We start from the raw sequence: 20587 nt of genomic DNA on the forward strand, positions 1-20587 counted from the left end.
ATCCATTTTATACGCATCAGTGTATACATGTCAATCCCAATCGCCCAATTCATCACACCACCACCACCACCCCGCCACTTTCCCCCCTTGGTGTCCATACGTTTGTTCTCTACATCTCTGTCTCTATTTCTACCCTGCAAACCGGTTCATCTGTACCATTTTTCTAGGTTCCACATATATGCGTTAATATACGATATTTGTTTTTCTCTTTCTGACTTACTCTGTATGACAGTCTCTAGCTCCACCCACGTCTCAACAAATGACCCAATTTCGTTTCTTTTTATGGCTGAGTAATATTCCATTGTATATATGTACCACATCTTCTTTATCCATTCGTCTGTCGATGGGCATTTAGGTTGCTTCTGTGACCTGGCTATTGTAAATAGTGCTGCAGTGAACACTGAGGTGCATGTGTCTTTTTGAATTATGGTTTTATCTGGGTATATGCCCAGTGGTGGGATTGCTGGGTCATATGTCATTCTATTTTCAGTTTTTTAAGGAACGTCCATACTGTTGTCCATAGTGGCTGTATCAATTTACATTCCCACCAACAGTGCAAGAGGGGTCCCTTTTCTCCACACCCTCTCCAGCATTTGTTGTTCGTAGATTTTCTGATGATGCCCATTCTAACTGGTGTGAGGTGATGCCTCATTGTAGTTTTGATTTGCATTTCTCTAATAATTAGTGATGTTGAGCAGCTTTTCATGTGCTTCTTGGCCATCTGTATGTCTTCTTTGGAGAAACGTCTATTTAGGTCTTCTGCCCATTTTTGGATTGGGTTGTTTTTTTTTAATATTGAGCTGCATAAGCTGTTTATATATTTTGGAGATTAACCCTTTGTCAGTTGCTTCGTTTGCAAATATTTTCTCCCATTCTGAGCATTGTCTTTTCGTCTTGTTTATGGTTTCCTTTGCTTTGCAAAAGCTTTTAAGTTTCATTAGGTCCCATTTTTTTATATTTGTTTTTATTTCCATTACTCTAGGAGGTGGGCCAAAAAAAGATCTTGCTGTGATTTACATCAAAGAGTGTTCTTCCTATGTTTTCCTCTAAGAGTTTATCCCTCTAAGGGATTACTTCTGTAAACTATTCTTTTTAGCCCAAGCTCCTAGGTCAGAGCCACTAGGGCGGGGGTGGGGGGGGGCAGACTCCTTTGGAGCTACTGACCCTCCTGCCCCCACCTTCCCGGCATTCACTGCCCTCGGCCTGCGCCTGCCTCCCTCGTTCCTCAGCTGGAATCAGTCGCCCTCCCTTCAGGCCCATCCCTCCTGCCGCATGACATCAGTCAACCAATAAGCCACTACCAGGTGCCCAGCCCCATGCCAGTAGCTCAAGGGTGCCCAAGAGAAGAAGGCTTAACCTGCCTTCAAGGACCCTGGTGTCTGTCTGGAGAAGTAAACCATACACAGTAAGAACCAGGGAGGTGGCGCCCTGAGGGACGGGGTGCTCAGAAAAGCAGAGAGGATGGGTTGGTGGGATCTGTTCACCTGTGCTACATTTCTTTTTCCCCATTACGGCTGGATATTTCACTTCTCTTTACTCACAGTCGGGGAGATGTGACTGCTAGTTAGTTGCTTTGTCTAATATTCTTGTAAAGGAAGAGCCATGACTAATGAATAAAACTAAATTGTTTAGATTTTTCCTTGACTTTTCAGTGTTATGTTTACATATCCATCCTGCAGATTGGGGTAATTCTCTCATTCTCTTTGTTAAATATGTGTGTATATGTGTATCCTGCAGGGATACACATTCACCTCTCCCAACACACACACACACACACACACACACACACACACACACAATGGGTTATAGACTTCTATGGGTTATAGATAATACGAATTATTGGACGGGGATTTTTGCCACGTCTCTAGCGTGTATATGTGTTCACGAGAGCCACCAGGTGCCCCTTCCCTCCTTCTCAGAAAGAGGCACCCATGTGTGCCAGGCCTGCCCGGGACCAAGCCTCTAACACACAGGGCTTAGTATGCTCTGAAGCCTGTTGCTGCTTATTTCTGTTTTCCTAATTAACTTTGATCAGTGTGTTTGGCTAATTGAACTGCACTCACTGGTAATTGCATGGGCCTCCCAGAAAGAATGTTGCTTTTCAGGACTAAGGCAAGAAAATACCCATTCCCAGATTCTTGGCTTGAGCCAAACAACTGTGTAGTTCAAGCCAAGGATTTGTGTCCCACCACTAGTAGAAGAACTGGTGAAGGTACAAGTGTTAACGTGGGTTTCTTTAATCTGGTTATAGTAGACAGGATTTCAAACGTAATGTGGTTTTGTTTTTCATTGAGTTACACTTTGGACACTGTAATGCCAATATTAAGTGATTATAACACGGATGGATGCTGAGCCATTTCTGCTGAAAAGTCTCAGATATCCAATCACAATGTGTACCATACAAGATTCCCCTATGTTTCCAAAGTCCATCACTTGTAGTCTAAATTTTTTTATCGGCTTCCTAGAGGTCATGTGGAATAGAATCTAGTGACTGATTGATTACCTTTTGAAAAGCTGGCTTGTTATAAACAAATTCACCTCCTAGGTGGCGCTGTTTTCAACACTCAGGCTTTTTGTCTTCTCAAGTAGCCTTCCTTTCCGTCAGCGTATACTGCAGAAGTGGCTGGGGTACTTGTTTTGGGTAATCATAATTACATGAAAGCATCGTAGTGATCATAGGAGATGTCCAGGATGCCTTCATGCTAGGATCATAAAAACCAAAGGCTTAAGTGAAGCCATCAATCCATTTATACTTTCCTGCAGCTCTGATTTTTCTTAGAATTTTCAGCTCATGAAAAAACTCAGATTTGTAGATAATTTTTTTCATCATCTATAATTTAACATTTAACAATTTAAAAACTGAAATATCTCTGCTAATTACACATTATATACTGTCCTAAATTTATTCAGTCATAAAGATCTTCATAGTTAGCCTATTTTCTTAAAAAAGCCTTTTTAGAATACCTCTCTTCATAGTTGACTCTTGGGATGACATAGTAGAATCAGCCAATTCCAAGGCAATATTGTGCATCCATTATTTTCCCTGATACCAACCAGATTATTTTTCATTCTTCCTTATTTTATTGTTTCTGCTTCACCTATGCAGTTCTAGAAAATTATAAAGAAATAATCTCTTTATAACAATCCACAAATATGACCAAATCAAGGCAAAATTGTGTTAATTGTACCTTATGTTGATACCATCATTATTGTCTCAATACCAAGCACGTTTCTTAAAACTCTATTATCATTGTCATTAGCTTCTTACATATTGAGTTTTACAGTTATTAAGAAAATATTCTTTATTGCTACAGTCCTTCAGCACGTTGATCATATATCCACTATAAGCACTTGAGCATCCAAATATAACAAAACACGGCACTTCCCTGGTGGCCCAGTGGGTAAGAATCCGCCTGCCAATGCAGGAGACATGGGTTCGAGCCCTGGTCTGGGAAGATCCCACATGCCGCAGAGCAGCTAAGCCCGTGAGCCACAACTACTGAGCCTGTGCTCTACAGCCCGTGCTCTGCAACAAGAGAAGCCACCGCAATGAGAAGCCTGCGCATCGCAATGAAGAGTAGCCCTGGCTCACCGCAGCTAGAGAAAGCCCACGCGCAGCAACAAAGACCCGACACAGACAAAAACAAATTAACTTAAAATATATATATATATATAACAAAACATAACTAATCTGGAAAATGGTGAATAATCTAACTTACGTAATAATTTGTAAACATTTTCCACATACAGTTGTATGAGATAGAGGGTATACTTTGAAAAAAACGATCACTCATATCAATGTTAGTAAGCTACAAATAGGATTAAGTTCCTTTCATCATAAAACAGTTGTTGAATCAACAATTTGAACAATTTATTCCTTAGGTATCTTTTGGGTAAACCGTATTTTAAATGGAATTCTTTTTCCATAAAATAAAATATATTTTCAAAGAAATTTTGTTGAATACACCACTCTGAAAAGAATCATAAACAACTTTGGAATTGAGTAATCCAAATTAATTTTTATCTAAGAGAAGTAATGCTATTCTGCTTTGCATTGTACTATGAGTAAGACATTTAGTTGCAGATGTATAGATGCTAAAAATACATAAGCAGGAAGATGTAGTGAAAGACTCTTTTGCTCCCGAAATTCTTTTCGGAGCTTTGCTGTAGAAAGACATTAAAAAGGCTTTTATCCAAAACACGTGAGTAGGATGTTAACTTGAAACGAAGTGAATGGCCTTAGAGTTATATTATTCCCTTCTCTACAGTCAGGTTTCTAGGTTAAAGAATGAGTTTTGTTTCTTTATTTTATTTTATTTTACTTTATTTTATTTTATTGCAGTATAGTTGATTTACAATGTGTTAATTTCTGCTGTACAGCAAAGTGATTCAGTTATATATATATATATATATATATATATATATATATATATTCTTTTTCATATTCTTTTCCATTATGGTCTGTTACAGGATACTGAATCTAGTTCCCTGTGCTATACAGTAGGACCTTTTGTTTATCCATCCTATATATATTAGTTTGCATCTGCTAATCCCAAACTCCCAATCCTTCCCTCCCCCACCTCTCCCTTGGCAACCACAAGTCTGTTCTCTATGTCTGTGAGTCTGTTTCTGTTTCATAGATAGGTTCGTTTGTGTCGTATCTTAGATTCCACATATAAGTGATGTCATATGGTATTTATCTCTCTCTTTCTGACTGACTTCGCTTAGTATGATAATCTCTAGGTCCAGTGAGTTTTGTTTTTAAAATTGCTTTCAGTGGAGCTAATTTTAGTGCACTTGGGGAAGGGATTGGAGAAAGGAAGGTAGAGTTCTTCTTTTCATGTTTTATTGATCAGTTGGCTTTAGTATATCCAGATGAACTTGGCTATTCTAATCATGTATGCTTAAAGATTTTCTGGAATCAAAAGGAAAAAGATTAGAATCCAATTCTGCCATCAAATATTTGGTTACTAAAGTAGAATATACTTAGATTATTAACAAATTTTGCATAAATATCATCTCAAAATAATAAATAAAATTAAGTTAGTGACGTTGTTAGCATCAAAATTTCAGTTTAGGGTAGTTGTAATTTTTAATAACTTGTGAGCTGGGTGTGTCAGTTATCTATTGCTGCATAGGAGACTGCCCCCAAAACTTTGTGGTTTAAAACAACGACAATTTTATTGATCACAATTCTGTGGACCGTCAGTTTGGCCTGGGCTCATTCGGGGCAGTTCTGTTGATCTTGCTTGGATCATTCATGGGCCTGCAATCAGACGACAAGTTGGCTGGGAGCTGGCTGGCCCCAGTTGACCCTAGTCACACATCTGACAGTTAGCTAAGACTGTCAGCCAGAGCACCTAAGTTGCTCTTAATTCTTCTCGTGGTGGCTGGGTTCCACGAGGACCGGAGTGGAAGTTGTAGGGCCTCTTGAGGCCTTGGCTTGGAAGTCCTACAATGTCACTTCCACTGCTTTCTGTTGGTCAGAGAAAGTCATAAGGCCAGCCTGAATTCAAGGGAAGGGAAAATAGTTTCCATCTCTTGATAGAAAGAGCTGCACATAGTTTGTGGCCGTATTCATCTATCACACTAGGTTATTTGGATCAAACTTCTCATTGAAAAGGTTGAAATAATACCTTAAAAGTATTGAAGAGCTAAGAAAACAATAGTGAACTCTCAGGTTAATGTTTAATTTGGGGATGTTAGCCTGTAATCCAAGGTATAAGCTATCAGAGCACCAAAGATGAATTGGCTTTACACTTCGGATCCAGATGTCCAGGACCAGGACACTTCAAAATAAAGGGAGCCTTACAGGTGATTCTGCAGCATTATGGAAGGACCCGGGAAGATTGCACCTCCAGGATAAGGACTAACCCTCACCCTAACCGTTATTCCCTATCGCAGGAGCCTACAGAGAAGGCTGCCTTGGCTCTGAGCACAACTAGAGAAGAAGAAAGAGAAGGAAAAGAGTCCCTGAGAAGTTGGCACATGCCTGTCTCATGCAGATTTGTACCCCCAGAACTCACAGCTTCAATGAGCTGGGTCCCTCAAGGCCTGAACTTAGTTGATGCAGTCTGAACAGGAAGGGCTGCAAGGTGTCTGACCTAATCGAACCACAGAGCCTCTCCATCCTAGGCCTTTGGAGGCCACCAGAAATAATTTTCCTAAGGCATCAAGCAGCATGGAGTCCACGGTGCCACTAGAAGACAAGACATCATGAAAAAGAACCTGCTAAAATAACAGCAGAAAGAGATTTTTATCGTTTCAGATATTATCAAACAGGTTTAAAGAAATCAATGACAAACTTGAAAACATCTGCAAAGCAGATTTGAAACAGAATCCGTCTGAAATTCTAGGAAAGAAAAATTCATAACCAAAATTAAGAATGCCATGAATGTATTGAGGATTGGACACCTCAGAAGAGAGAATGAGTAAACTGGAAGACAGATCAGGACAAATTGTCAAGCATCGAGCACAGAAAGAAAAAGTGGAAAACCTCTTCCAGCCCAACAGGGAGTTCTGGAGGGCAGATTGACTGTTAAAGGAGCCCCGCATTGGGCAGAAATGGCCAGACCTGAGTACCACCACCTGCTCAGTCGTTGGCCAGCAGCCACCCCAAAAAGCATGAGCCCAGTTCAGAAACTGAGAAGGAACCCAAAGGAGCCAACAGCTGCTAACTGCACTCCTCTCAGGTGAGCAGAGCCCCTTCCACGCCTGTCACAGACATCGTAAGAAGTGAAAACGCTAGTCAGGGAGGGGACAGATATTTGCATCATATATGACCAAGAACTTGTATCCAGAATCGAAAAGAACTTCTCTAAATCAATAAGAAAATGGGAGACAGCCCAATTTAGAAAAATGGCTAGAGGAATGGAGCAAGCAAGCACCTCACCAAAGAGGAAATCCCAAAGGCTATACTATCTTTTTTAGGGAGGCATGTGTAGGTAGTAAAAGTATTAAAAATGCAAGGGAGTGATTAATGTGCAAGTCAGAATAGTGGTTACCTCTGGAAGTCTGTGGAGGGTGTTGTGGTTGGGCCATGTCTTAGTCCATTCAGGTTGTGATAACAAAAATACCGTAGACTAGTGGCTTAAACAACAGATACTTATTTTTCACAGTTCTGGAGACTGGGAAGTCCAAGAGCAAGGCACCAGCAGATTCAGTGTCAGGAGAGGGCCTGCTTCCCAGTACATAGCCATCTTCTCACTCTGTCCTCACAAAGTAGAAGGGACAAGGGAGCTCTTTGGGGTCTCTCTTACAAGGCCAGTAATGGCATTCATGAGGGCTTCACCCTCATGACCTAATCATCTCCAAAGACTCAACCCCAACCACCATCACCTTGGGGATTAGGCTTCAACAATATGAATTTTGGGGGGACACAAACATTCAGTGTATAGCAGACAGTAACGTGGGAAGCATGTAGGATGACAGCCATTGTATCTCATGAGTGGAGTGGTGGGTACATGGGGGCTCACCTTATAATAATACATCATTTATTTAATTGCATATTTACGTTTTATCTACTTTATGTAAATTCCATCTCACAATAAAAAGCCAAAATATTTAAAACAGCTGAGACCATAGAAGAAAATATCTTAAATGAGAAATAAGCAACATGATTAAAATCTGAAGCCTATCCAACCCTCTTTACTCTGATATTTTTCCTCCATAATACTTACCGCCTTCCGACACATTATGTATTTTATTAAATGACTTTGCTTTGTTGTCTTTTTCTCTTACCCTCCTCTGGAATGTATGCTCCATGAAGGCAGGGAGTTTTTTTCTGATTTGTCTATTTCTTAATCCTAAGTACCTAGGAGTGTGTAGCACGTGGTAGGTGCTGAATATATATGTGTAGAATGAATGAATGAATGAATTGCATTCTAAGAATTTACCTTTAGCTGCTAAAGAGATTGTTCTGGTGGTTTGGGAATGGCCATTTTAGGATGCCACTTTATGAATGATGGAACTCCTGGTGGATTGGATAATAATTTTTCATCATGTGTGTGGTGATTGGTCATTGGAGTGTTCAGCTTCCCACAGAGTTTGGTCTGAAGGAGGGCTCATGGGCCATTTTATCTCCTAGGAGCTGCCTCTGGAGTCACTTTTCTACTTCTAAATTCTCCTTAAAGGTTGAGGTAAAGTGAAGAAAGTTTAACAAAAATAATCAGAACTCTGAAAGCAATTCTGGACATAGTTCCTGCATATTATAGTCATGCTATTAGAAACTCCATGATACTGGTTTTCTCCTACTATGGCCATTGTGATGTCAGTAGAGAATGCTATTGAGATTCATAAGAAAGGTCTACACTGAACAATTAATGGTGCTTTCCTAGTGAGGTATGGGGAAGGGGACTTCACTTTTACTGTATAGACATCTGTATTGTTTGACTTTTTTTAAAAGGTTTAGTAGGAATTGCAACTGTATAGATAACAAACTGAAAGCAAATCACAACTTGTAAGAATCCTGAAGGAAAAGAAAATATGTTTTTAAAACAGAGGAAAACTGGGCTTCCCTGGTGGCGCAGAGGTTGAGAGTCCGCCTGCCGATGCGGGGGACACGGCTTCGTGCCCCGGTCTTGGAGGATCCCGCATGCCGCAGAGCGGCTGGGCCCGTGGGCTGTGGCCGCTGGGCCTGTGCGTCCGGAGCCTGTGCTCCGCAGTGGGAGAGGCCACAACAGTGAGAGGCGCACGTACCCAAAAAGAAAAAAAGAGGAAAACTAAGGGGAAAAAGAATGTAGTGGTTAAGATCTTGGGCTCTTTGCCTGGATTTGACACACAATAATTAGTTGTGTGGCCTTTGTCTCGTTCAGTTTGTTTGCATCATTCCCTCGTCTAGAAAATAAGGACAGTAACAATCCCCAACTCTTAGAGTTGTCAGGATTAAAAGAAATAATACATACAAATTGCTTAGAACAGGGGTGTCACAGAGCAACTGCTCAATAAATGTTAACTATTATTATCTTTTAATAGGAAAAATGGTAATGATAAGGTGTTACAAACGGAAGAGGGTCTGTACTGAGTTTTTTCTCCTTTCTTTTGCTTCCTTCTGGTGCCTTTATGCCTTGTGCCCATGTTAAAATGTCAAGTGCCCCCAGAGGCCAGACAGGAAACTTAAAAAGGGAAGAGAGAAAGTAAAGAAAACAGGGAGAGACAGAGCTCTAGAAACAGAGGCCACACACCCTGTGTTGTTGCTATGGGGGAATTCAGGCCCCTGTTGCCTATCTTAATTAGCATAATGCTACTCATAGAAAGTAGACATTTGGGAAGTAAGAGTAGACAACCTCAAATTCGGAAGCTCTTGGAAGATAGAAGAGGTTACCAAAGCCTGAAAAATATTGCATATCCTTAAAAAGGGGGAGCCAGACTTTGAATTTAGACCTGTCTGTCTTCAAGGTGAAATGCCCAAGAGGTTCAATATCAAGCACTGACCCTCTGGTTTATGAAATGTTGCTCCTGTGAGGTAGACAATAGTAATAATATTTATTGAGATGTTATTATATATCCACATTAAGTGCTTTTATATACTTTACCATATATTATCACATTGAATTCTCATCAATAGCCTTAAAATTAGTTAGTACTATTTCACTCTGACTAGATAATTTATTGAGCTATTAGAATGTGTTTTGTTTCTGCTGTACGTTTTTTTTTTTTTCCTTTTAGCGATTGGAGGGTTTTATGCTTGGCTGGGCGTAGGCGGGTACAAAGATAAATGCTTGTAAGGGCAGTGAGTGAGGAAAGAAAGGACACAGAGCCCCATGTCTCCACCAGAGGGGAGACTCAGGTTCTTCTCCCTACAGAAACCCCAGGAGGGAAATTTAGAGGCCTCGTGGGTGGGCAGGGGTGGGGAGGGGCAGATGGTGGAGTGGTGCTCAAGGAGGCTGATTTTAGGACTAGGATCTTCCCCAGGACAGACAAGCTCCCTGAATCCCTAGTGGTGGCTCAGGGATGTTGAGTGATTTGCCCAAGGTCAAAGAGCAAGTGAATAACAGAACTGAGATTCAGGCCCAAGTATGTCAGACTCCAGAGCCAATGCTCTTAACCACACTACCAGATTTCTTAGCACTACTGACTCTCTTCTAATCGTGATTGACTGTTGTCCTGCCATATGCATTTCTGGGGCCAAAATCTGGGTGATGTACACATTCAGAAGTGTTACCAAGAAATGATGGTGGGAGAGTAGATGGTCATGTGCAATTCAGCCACATGCCCTGAAATCCCACTGGGTGAGCTTTGATTCCATATTCTAGTCTATGACACGGGCTTGCTTCCTAGAAATGTGGGTCACTGTCATTCAGTAAAGTTACCATGATGAATATTTGCAGGTGTATTTACTTGCAAGCCTTTATTTTCTACTTCCGTAACTTCTGCCATTAATGTTTATGATTAATCCATAAAGCATACGTAATCGTACCTAAGTAGGTGACCCTAAATTAGCAAATTCCTATCCCATCAACCACAGAAGATTTATTCATTCTAGGAGTAATTTATTTTTTCATCACTGATTCTCTGGGGGAGATTTCAGAGCTGCTTTTCATGGCCATTGCTTCTCCGATAACTGGCAAAATAGCCTGAGAAGCCTCTGAAAGTGCTAGGTGTTTGATAAATGTCTAGCTGGAACTTTCATTGAAAGTTAAGGACAGGGGCTTCCCTGGTGGCGCAGTGGTTGAGAGTCCGCCTGACGATGCAGGGGACACGGGTTCGTGCCCCGGTCCGGGAAGATCCCACATGCCACGGAGCGGCTGGGCCCGTGAGCCACGGCCGCTGAGCCTGCGCTCCGCAACGGGAGAGGCCACAACCGTGAGAGGCCCGCGTACCGCAACAAAATAAAAAAATAAAGTTAAGGACAGAAAATGATCCTTCCTCTGTGAATAATACCCGAAAAGGAAAGAATGTCTTGATATAGTTGGAATAAAAAGGGCACAGTGAGTGATACACTTGATATCTTAGTTTAGTGAACAAATTTCTTACCCACCTATTCTGGCAATTGACAGGTGTAGAAACAATAGGCAAACTAAAATGTCTCTATAAATTTCATGAATAAAGTGGATCAAAGAAAAGGCATCTTTTAAAAATCATTTTAAAAATTGGAAATAAAAAGTCAAAGAAACAAGCTACTGTGTCTTAAAACCTTTTAAAAACCACATTTTAGGGCTTCCCTGGTGGCACAGTGGTTGAGAGTCCGCCTGCCGATGCAGGGGACACGGGTTCCTGCCCCGGCCTGGGAAGATCCCACATGCCGCAGAGCGGCTGGGCCCGTGAGCCATGGCCGCTGAGCCTGCGCGTCCGGAGCCTGTGCTCTGCAACGGGAGAGGCCACAACAGTGAGAGGCCCGTGTACAGCAAAAACAAAACAAAACAAAACCAAACCACATTTTAAACACGGATGAGTGGGGGGAGGGGGGAGGGAGAGGGAGAGGGAAGGGGAGAGAGAGGCAAATTAGAAAACTAACAAGCAAACCAACCAACCGGGGAACTCAGTGTGGCCAGTAGATTTAAAAGATAAGTCATTACTGAAAAATCCTTATTACCTAGCCCTGCGGATTGAGGACAATAAGATATACCTGGAGCTGACTCAGATGAGCTGAGATCAGCAGACTCCCCAGCTGGCCCACAGACATGTGAGCAAAATCAGTGTTTCTTGTATGCAACAGATTTTGTTTTGTCAATTATATACTAATAGCTGACTGATACAATCGTTATGTCTGTTAGGAAATGGAAAGCTAACATAAGCAAATGTATAGCGATCCCAGAAACACTTTAAGTCAAGTACAAGAGAATATGGAGACCAAAAAATAATTCCAAGTCTCCTCATTAGAAGCACAAAACCAACAGGGGCTGATACTGCAGGGGCTGGAGAGCTTGCTGGGAATCAGTGCATTAGAGCTTTGGTGATCCAGGAGGAGAGTATCCATGGGATGAGCGTCAATTAATTCTATGCTCTGATCTTGACTACTGAGGACACACATTATGTCAGCACAGCTAGCACCAGGTTTTTAGGCTTGCCACCTGTACTTATGTATCTTCTCACTATTTTGCCCATTAGGTGAGTTGGTTCTTATAAACTGTTCATAAGTAGCTCGTCTGGTTTCGGGGTGTTTAACAAGTTCTCTTTGTTAAAGTTTTCTAGTTAAATCATTATACAAAAGGTAAAAGGGGTAAGCTTTGCTTTTTGCTGCTTTCAATGCTTAATTTAATTTTAATAGTTGAGCTTGGTGGGAAGTTTGGGCTAGTTTTAGTTCCAGATGTTCATACAGTATGAGATCTCCTGGGTGTACACTAGGTGCTTTTGTTTAAGCCACACTTTTTGATTCATCCAAACACGTTTGGTACTTGTTAATAGGTTATAAGAAGTTTTCAATATTTGGGGAGGGTGAAGGGCGGTGCCTGTGTGCCTCCAGGCCTGATTCAAGTAAGCATTTGATTCTTAATTTACTACTAAGTCATCCTTTGGCTTTTAATTTCATAAAAACTGTCTTATAAAATATTTTATCTTCTTGAGGTAGAAGGTGTAGACCATTTCTTCCCACCCCATAGGTTACAGCTTGACCTAATATTTTTATGACTGATCATTATGCTTACTATTATTCCTGTTTAGGGTTTGTTGAGACGGCAGCATATAGACTGTATTAACAGAGGTTGGTGAGGTTTATCAGGGTTTATTGATTATAGAACAGCCTCCTCTAGAGGGGTATAAAGCACTGCCAAGTCCTTTGAGTTTTAGCCTATTGCCAGTAGTACTCTGGTGAATAATTTTGTTTTCAGAATTATTTGGGTTTAGGGCTAAACATAGTGGGATATCTAACCCCAGTTTGGATCTTAGCTGTTGTGTAATCAGGAATGTTAAAGTCACTTTTGTAGCTTATTTTTATTTTAGCTGTGGCTTATGGCAGCTTAGCTAGGACTTTATTTGGGGGTACTCTTTGACACGCTTTACACTGGATTTCTATTAATTTGGGTTACTTGTATGACTGCCGTGGCTGGTATGAATTTACCAACCCTGTTTAGTTAATGTAACTTAGTCAAACTTTCGCTTACAGCTTACTTTTTATCACTGCTGTTTCCCATGGGGGTGTGATTAAGCAAGATGTTGTGAGCTACTTTTTAGTGTGCTTGATGCCTGCGCCTTTTAATCTTTTATGATTTAGAGGGCATTCTCACTGGGATGCAGCTACTTGGATGTGTAATTTTATTAGAAATTAACAGAAAGGCTGGGACCATACCTATGTGTTTTCGGAGTTAGTAAACTCATCTAGGCATTTTTCAGTGCCGTGCTTTAGTTATTAAGCTACATTAACAGGTTGAGTTGCATTTTATATATATAAGAATTATGTATTTAAGTGATATATTGGTAGCCGGTATGGTAGTTTGGATTGTGTGTTAAAATTAGTATCGAAAGTTTTTTTCTTTTGGAGATTATTAAAATGTACTTTAATTTTGATTTTGTTGGAGGTGAATGGCAGATCTAGGGGGATGTCTGTCTATATGAGCTTTACATAGCTAAGTAATGCATTGATATAGTCAGAAGGCTAGTTTTTGATAATACCAACTTTGGTCTGGTGAAATAAGGGTAATGTTTGTTAGGTGATTTAGTTCAATCTTGTATATTTTATATATTTTGCCTCGTTTTGAGGGTATAGCAAGGCAATAAGAGACATACAAAGTATGAGATTTAGCAGGGGATAAGGGGTGTTTGACTAAGAAAACTATTTACTTGATACACCTGTGTGTGTGATGCTAGATCAAGAACACCAGGTCAAGTAGTAGTTGTACCTAGATAATGTTGAATGAAATAAAAACATACAGCATGGGAGCTGTGAGTTTCAGTTTTATTTGGGGACTTACTGAGGACTGTAGCCCAGGAGACAGCTGTTCAGATAGCTCTGGGGAATTGCTCCAAAGAGCAGGGTTTTGTGATTATGTTGATTTTGCAGAAGGGCTCCGTGCAGTCATGCACACATCTTGGTAGAAGGTAACTGCTAGTCCTGAAAAACAGGCACCTTAGTTAATGATTTTAGTGCTTTTTCTAAGTATGGGAAGAGGCAAGAAATTGGTTTCATAAAAATTTCTCCTGAAAATATCTGTTTGAAGTCCTGCTCTGCCAGTTTTCCCAGACCACAGAGTACCTCATTCCTGATCTCCGCCCTGAACTCCTTTCAGGGTGTGTTGAAGGTCAGCGAGTGTAGTGGCTAATGACTGAATCCTTGCAGAGCCAGATAGCGAGTTGTCGTGGTCCCAGCGCGGGTTGGAAAAGAATTTCCAGACACAAGACAGAATGTAAAGAAGATAGGGTTTATTAGAGGGAAGGGGGTTGCTGCCAGGACAGAGGGCCGACTTCCTAGTAGTCTGGGAGAGTCGACCCCGAACATGTGCTATTGATCAATTTTTATAGCCAGAAAACAAAGGAATGGTCTGAGGTGAAAATTTCGTTTACTGATTGGTCGAGGCACAAACACCTTCCTTCTACAGGGTGGGAGTGGGACAGGCCAGATGCCTTTCCTCATTTGGGACAGGTCCTATAGCGCAGGTGGGCTTAGGAATTTCATAAACCATCGCAACATGGCAGGGAGGGCGATTAAGAGTCCTGTAGGGGGTGTAACGCCGACACTTTTTGAGGCAGGGTCGTCCTTTGTCCTTGAAGCACCATTGTCCTTGGAGCACCACACGAGTGACATTCTTTAGTTGGCAGTAACATTGTTTTGTTTCTACATAAGCGTAAAAAAATCCCTGAGATCATAGAAAATCCTCCCAGTTTTCAAGTCATTCATAGTTACAACAATGAAACCATGTGTGGCAGATTGTTTCAGTAATTTGCCCCCATTTGGTCACATCTCCCTATATCCATGCCCCTTAGTGATCCTCTTGTACAATGAGGGCTTCACTATGTGACTTGTATTATCCAATGGGTCAAAAGTAAATGAAGTGCAAGCAAAGAGCTTGACAAGTGATAGCCCTTTGGGAATAGCTTCTCTTGTTATTCTTTGGAGCCCCGAGACCACCATGTAAAGAAGCCAGGCTTGCCTTCTGGAAGATGAGATCAGGTGGAACAGCTAATAGGTCATCTCAGCTGAGAGCTCTTAGTCAGCTAAACTTCCAGCTGACTGCATTCACCAGCCTGAGCCCAGAGGCCAGCAGTAAAGGAACCACTCATGAGCGCAGCTGAATTGCCAAACCTCAAAATTGTAAGTAAATGATTGTTGTTTTAAGCCATTACATTTTGGGAGTGGTTTATGACACAGTAGAAACTGATATATCTTGTGGACGACCTCATGGATTGCCTCTGCAATTCTTACGCAAAAGAAAGTGTGTTGTTTCCATCTCTAACAAGTTGGTAATGTGATAGTGTGATTTATAATAAGAAATACAGTATATATATGTTTGGTCTTTGTCCTTGTTTCTGGCACCGAGCTCCTAAAGCCCTTGGAATTTCCTGTGAGGAGAGTAATCAAGGTGTCTTTTGTTATGTTAATGAGGTCATTTGGAAAGCACCTACGCAGGGGGGGGCTGGTTGCCAGGGGAACCAACCACGTGATTAGAGGGTTGGCAGTTTCAGTCCCATCCCCAGATCGCTCTGGGAGAGGGGCGCTGGAGGTTGAGTTCTATCACTAGTGGCCAATGTAATGAGGCCTCCAGAAAAGTTCAAAGGGACTGGGTTCGGACAGTCTTCAGGTTGGTGAAGATTGAGTATAGAGTGGCGCACCTGGAGAAGGCATGGACGTTCTGCACCCCTTTCCACACGCCCTACAACCCTCTTCTCTCCGGCTCTTCCTGAGTTACGTTCTTCTATCGTATACCCATGACCAAGTAAGTAAAATGTTTCTGTGAGTGCTGTGAGCTGCTCTAGCAAGTTAATCAAACCCGAGGAGGGGATCATGATCTGATGTATAGCCAGTGGGGTCAGAAGCACAGGTAACAACCTGGACTTGTGATTGGTGTCTGAAGGGGGTCAGTTTTGTGGGACTGAGCCCTTAACCTGTGGCATCTTAACGCTGTCTCCGGGTAGATAGTGTCAGAATTGAGTTGACTTATAGGGTACCCAGCTGGTGTCAGAGAATGCTTGCTGGTGCGGGCAAAAGACACAGATTGGAATTGGGTATAGTTATAGGCAGAAACCTTGCTAAAGGTGTTATTGAACCGTTTGGGTACCTTGGAGTCAGCTTTGATACCTCCCTCTCCTTCAGCCCGACCACCCCCATCACCAGAGTCTGTTGTTTTTACCAACTATAATTCAGAAATCCATCTCCTTTTCTCCATTTACACTGGCACCACCACTAAACAGGGATTTCTCATTTTCCTGCATCCACCCAGCCCCACACCAATCTCTGCTCCAACATGACAGAGCAGTCACTTCAAAAAGAAATCTGACAGTGTCCCCCTCCCACTTAAAATCCTTCAGCTTCTCTCATTTATCTTAAGATAAAAGTCCATGTAGTTACCATGACCCACAGCCCTTCACGGTGTGACCGAACGCAAGTTTGTGTGCCCAACGCACAGTGAGGCCAAACAAACCAAACTGTCGAAGTTGGGAGCAGAGAAAGGTTTACTGCAGGGCTATGCAAGGAGAGCGCGAGGCTTATGCTCAAAAATGCACGAACTCTCCCATGGTTTGGGGGGAGAAGTTTTTATAGGCAGTATTTGGGGTGAGAGCTGCAGAGCGTGTGACTTTCTTCTGATTGGTTGGTGGTGAGGTAACAGTGTGGTGTTTCAGGACTCTTGTGCTCAGCCTGAAGTTACCATCCTCCACGTGGAAGGGAGGCCTTAGTCACAGTAGAAGAACTGAAAGATACACTGTTAAGTGTATTCCTTGAGGAGGAACCAAGGACACTGCCCCATCTCTGCACTATTGTTTCTTTCTTTCTTTCAGGCAAGGCTTAATTGGGACTCATGGAGGGAGGGAAAACAAGTAACAGGTGCCCTTGCTTGCTCCCGGGTTGGGGGGTGGTAAGTTGGTTCCTTATATGGGGTGAGTGAGGTTTGGGGGGAGGGTAGAGGAGGATGAAAAGATGAAGCACAGAAAATCGTGGGGGTGATGAAGCTATTCTGTATGATACCATAATGGTGGCCACATGTCTTGAATTTGTCATTATTGTTTCGTGACTGCTCCTCCTTTGTTTCTGCATTCCCTCGTTCCCTGATTAGCAACTGTTTGCACCTGCCCTTTGAAGTGCAGGGAAGGTCTAGGGGGCTGAAGCCCTTTTCCTGCAAATAAGAAATGGGGGACACAGAAAAGCTGCTTGTACCCAGGAGGGTCCCACAGGATCCTATCCTTCTCAGTTTCAACAGCAGGAGCCATCTCCCATCAGCCACCTCGAGTCTCATCTCCACAACTTCTCACCTCAGTCTCTCTACCCCTCCCTTCCTTCAGTTCTGGTCACTCCAGCCGCTGAGGCTTTTCGTGTGCTGTGGCTTTTGCCCTGGATCCTTCTTCTCTTGTTCCCCCACTGGCTCTTCCCAGACCTCTAATCTCAGCTCAGGCATCACTTAGGAAAGCCTTCTGTGGCTCCCTAGCGCAGGCCCTTCTTTTCCTTTATTGTGCTTTTATGTCATTTTGTGATTGAATATACTGACGTTTGTGTGATTTTTCAGATTAATGTCTGTATTCCCAAGTCCACTGTAAACTACAGAAAGTAAAGAGTGCTGAGCTTTGCTCACCCTTGGAGCTCTGTCTAGCATAGTGCCTGGCACGTAACTCACAGTACATATTTGTTGATTGAATGTGTGAGTTTGATATGCAGTTATAATTGCGTTTGGCATATAAAATATACTCAGTAGATATTTGCTGAATGAATAAGGAATGAATGAATAAGCCTGGGATAGGGAGGGGATAGCAAATGGGAAAACCATATCTTACGTGGCACTGTGTTCCTTGCACATAATAAGTAAGCTAAGTAACTATTTTTGGAATGAATGAATAATTAGAGCACTTTGAAAAGATAAAAATATTGACCAAAAGAAGAATTTGTTTCTTTTATACTTGAAATAATTGATTAAGTGGTCTCCTTAATGTAGAGAACTAACTTGTAAACCAAAAAATAAATTTAAATGGGTACTTCTGGTTGTAGATCTATAAACAGCGTGAAGTTCTAGGGGATCATACATTGTGATCATGATTACTTTATAGAAATATTAAGTCTACAGGATGAATTCTCTTGGTTTGTAAAACACTGAACTCTTCCCAGTGGAAAATGAGCATACATTGAAGTCAATTTAAACATAAATAGAAATCAAAACAGAACATACATACTTTCCTGTCCCCTGATTACCCTTCTCATGAGCCTTGTTTAAAGCCTCATCATCTCTCACATTAAAAAAAAAAAAATCACCAGGGCCATAGAAAAGCCATCCACAAGTTTTGAAGGAACTCACAGATGAAATAATGAACCCCTCTGCAGTAGATGGCTGCAGCGACGGTCCCCAGTTTGTATCCACACCTTTAACTGGTCCCTCCGTGCACGGGCTCAGGGTTTGGCCATGTGCTTTGCTTTGCCCACAGAATCATGAGCAATGAAATGATTGTTTCTTTAAGCCTCTGTGGGGTTCATGGTTTTACACAGCAAAAACTAACTGTCCCAGTCCTGCTGCTCTAATGGTTTTCTAAACATGAACCTGAGATGTCATGCCACTGCTTAAGAGCCTTCGGGATTCAGTAGTGGTCCTCAGGAAGGAACCGTCAATTCTGGGGGGTCAGGGGCTGGATGAGGAGGCCTCTTAGAAGTCAGGGTTCATTCAGGAGTTGGGTCAGATCTGTGTGAGTGTGTGTGTATGTGTGTGTTTGCGTGGGTCAGGGAAAGGCTCAGGGTCCATGAAATTACGTATGTTTCTGAAGAATCTAATCTAGGGGCAACTTTTCGCCTTATTTTGAGGATTCGAAAAGACTCTAAAACACGGGAACATGGATTGGGGATTTTTTGCCACCCATGACACTGACTGAGAGTTCTAAGTCTTAGAGAAGGAGAGATGCTGACAGTCGTTTCTCTCCTTGTTGAATTTCTTTTCCATGCATCCCCAGCATCTTAATGCAGTCCTCTGGTTAAGACGCAACCCCCTTCAAGTTGTTAAGCAGTGATAAATAGGTCCAGATGCTTTCCTTTAAAAGGACATTTTGGTTAATGTTCCTTGAGAAGCAGTAGTAACCGCTAACTGCCCATTTGTCTGGTCATTCTGGGCTCCAGACGGACTCATCACTGCTTGAGGAAATAGGAATGTTTTATTCAGCTGGAAGATTAATATGTGCTGAGCCACTTCTACCACTTTGGGAGGGGTTTCAAATTTAAGCCTCCAGCATTTCTGGTAAAACATACACCAAGTGTGACAAACTAATCAAAACTGCTCTCTTTTGCAGCAGGATGTGTGAGCTGTTGTCTTCACAAACAGCAGTTTCTAGAGCTGTCCCTCTTTGCCTACTAGCAGAAAAGCACTTGGGAGTATTACTGACTAAATTTACAAAGGAAGTAGTTTCAGCACACAAAATGCGTATCTATATACAATGTGAGTTTCCAAGATCATTAAATATCCTATGTAAAGTCCTGGAAAATGGGATTACCCTGTTAAAATGCTGGTAGATTGGTTTGAAGCCACTGTTGGTTTATCAATTTCAAATGTGTTTCTTGTAAAGTTTGCCTGGTTAGTTATGTGATCGTTGTGCCGAGACATGATTATAAAAACATTCCACATTAACACTTTAAAAATTAAAAATAGGGACTTCCCTGGCGGTCTAGTGGTTAGGACTCTGTGCTCTCACTGCCGAGGGCCCGGGTCAGGGAACTAAGATCCCATGAGCCGTGTGGCGTGGCCAAAAAAATTAATTAATTAAAATTAAAAACAGTTTTTATCAGTAGTTGATCACAAACTATAGGGAACCAGTTTAAACTAGCTGTGGTGGATTGCAAACATGGCCATAATTATTTTCCTCCCTTCACAAGGGGTAGTCTTATCTGCCCCTTGAATCTGGGTTGACCACGTGACTTGCTTTGGCCAAGGGGACCTGAAAACATCTGAGGCAATCAAAGGTTTGAAGAGTGCTTGCACATTGGGGCTTGCCCCCTCTGGTACCTCATAGAACCCTATGATTGCCCCGTGGAGAAGCGCGAGCTGGCCTGCTGAGGCTAATAAATCACATTGTAATTTACTGTTAAATAAATAAATTGATTGTTAAATCAATAAGTCACATTAGAGCCCAGTCACTTCCATAGCACCCCAGCCAACCCCCATCCACCTGCCAGATGTAAAAGTGAGGTCATCTTCTAGATCATCCATCTGCCAGCATGAGTGGTGCATGGGTGAACTCAGGCAAGGTGGACCAAGGCAGCCCAGCCCAGAATCATTCAGCTGACTCACCGTATCATGAGCTAAATAAACGTTGGCTCTAAGCCAGAGTTTTGCAATAGTATGTTACATAGTAAAAGCTAACTACTGTATAGCTTCAGCCAAAAGAGTCATTGGAAGACCCCTGTGTGTTTTGAGGCTGAACCAAGTGGAGTAAAAGATGGGATAAACTTGAGCCTCAGAACAACCAGTACCAGGTACTTGAACATCAGCACAAAGTAAGACTCACCATTTTCTGGGGTGACGATATTTTTAAAGGC

This window comes from Monodon monoceros, unplaced genomic scaffold (assembly GCF_005190385.1).
Source record: "Monodon monoceros isolate NGI ecotype Baffin Bay Population unplaced genomic scaffold, NGI_Narwhal_1 Super_Scaffold_22, whole genome shotgun sequence".
Lineage (NCBI taxonomy): Eukaryota > Metazoa > Chordata > Mammalia > Artiodactyla > Monodontidae > Monodon > Monodon monoceros.